The 1890-nt window shown below is 37.4% G+C and overlaps 1 non-coding gene across 1 annotated transcript; it reads right to left on the bottom strand.

Moving 5' to 3' along the window:
- Window positions 1–1187: 1187 nt before the first annotated feature.
- On the bottom strand, window positions 1188–1294 carry LOC136126220 (U6 spliceosomal RNA). Its single transcript, XR_010656108.1, has one exon. It is a non-coding gene; the product is annotated as a U6 spliceosomal RNA (small nuclear RNA).
- Between the last annotated feature and the right edge of the window lie 596 nt (window positions 1295–1890).

Raw genomic sequence — 1890 nt, 5'->3', positions numbered from 1 at the left:
ATTTTTATTTCCATTACTCTAGGAGGTGGTCAGAAAAGATCTTGCTGTGATTTATGTCAAAGAGTGTTCTTCCTATTTTCCTCTAAGAGGTTTAGAGTGTCCGGTCTTACATTTAGGTCTCGAATCCATTTTGAGTTTATTTTTGTGTATGGTGTTAGGGAATGTTCTAATTTCATTCTTTTACATGTGGCTGTCGAGTTTTCCCAGCATCACTTATTGAAGAGGCTGTCTTTTCACCATTGTATATCGTTTTGCCTCCTTTGTCATAGATTAGTTGACCATAGGTGCGTGGGTTTATCTCTAGGCTTTCTATCTTGTTCCATTGATCTATGTTTCTGTTTTTGTGCCTGTACCATATTGTCTTCATTACTGTAGCATTGTAGTATAGTCTGAAGTCAGAGAGTCTGATTCCTCCAGCTCCGTTTTTTTCCCTCAAGATTGCTTTGGCTATTCAGGGTCTTTTGTGTCTCCATACAAATTTTAAGATGATTTGTTCTAGTTCTGTAAAAAATGCCATTGGTAATTTGATAGGGATTACATTGAATCTGTAGATTGCTTTGGGTAGTACAGTCATTTTCACAATATTTGTTCTTCCAATCCACGAACATGGTATATCTCTCCATTTATTTGTATCATCTTTACTTTCTTTAATCAGTGTCTTATAGTTTTCTGCATACAGGTCTTTTGTCTCCCTAGGTAGGTTTATTCCTTGGTATTTCATTCTTTTTGTTGCAGTGGTAAATGGGAGTGTTTCCTTACTTTCTCTTTCAGGTTTTTCATCATTAGTTTATAGGAATGCAACAAATTTCTATGCGTTAATTTTGTATCCTGCAACTTTACCAAATTCATTGATTAGCTCTAGTAGTTTTCTGGTGGTGTCTTTAGGATTCTTTATGTATGGTATCATGACATCTGCAAACAGTGACAGTTTTACTCCTTCTTTTCCAATTTGTATTCCTTTTTTTTCTTTTTCTTCTCTGATTGCCATGGCTAGGACTTCCAAAACTATGTTTAATAATAGTGGCGAGAGTGGACATCCTTGTCTTGTTCCTGATCTTAGAGGAAATGCTTTCAGTTTTTCACCATTGAGAATGATGTTTGCTGTGGGTTTGTTGTATATGACTTTTATGATGTTGAGGTAGTTTCCCTCTATGCCCACTTTCTGGAGAGTTTTGTTTTTGTTTTTTTTAAATATGGAATGCTTCACGAACTTGAATGTCATCTTTGCACAGGGGCCGTGCTCATCTTCTCTGTATCGTTCTAATCTCAGTATATGTGCTACCAAAGTGAGTACTGGAGAGTTTTTATCATAAATGGGTGTTGAATTTTGTCAAAAGCTTTTTATGCATCTATTGAGATGATCACATGGTTTTTATTCTTCAATTTTTAAATATGGTGTATCACATTGATTGACTTTGCGTATATTGAAGAATCCTTGCATCCCTGGGATAAATCCCACTTGATCATGGTGTATGATCCTTTTAATGTGTTGTTGGATTGTGTTTGCTAGTATTTTGTTGAGGATTTTTGCATCTATATTCATCAGTGATATTGGCCTTTTATTTTCTTTTTTTTGTAGTGTCTTTGTCTGGTTTTGGTATCAGGGTGATGCTGGCCTCATAGAATGAGTTTAGAGTATTCCTTGCTCCACAATTTTTTGGAAGAGTCTGAGAAGGATGGGTGTTAGCTCTTCTCTAAATGTTTGATAGGATTCATCTGTGACGCCATCTGGCCCTGGGCTTTTGTTTGTTGGAAGATTTTTTTTTTTAATTTATTTTTATTTATTTATTTATCTTTTCGGTACGCGGGCCTCTCACCGCTGCGGCCTCTCCCGCCGCAGAGCACAGGCTCCGGACGCGCAGGCCCAGCGGCCATGGCCCACGGGCCCAG

Source organism: Phocoena phocoena, chromosome 7 (assembly GCF_963924675.1).
Source record: "Phocoena phocoena chromosome 7, mPhoPho1.1, whole genome shotgun sequence".
NCBI classification, from domain to species: domain Eukaryota; kingdom Metazoa; phylum Chordata; class Mammalia; order Artiodactyla; family Phocoenidae; genus Phocoena; species Phocoena phocoena.
The sequence above is the reverse complement of the archived record's forward strand: the minus strand, read 5'-3'. Positions and strand labels throughout refer to the sequence as shown.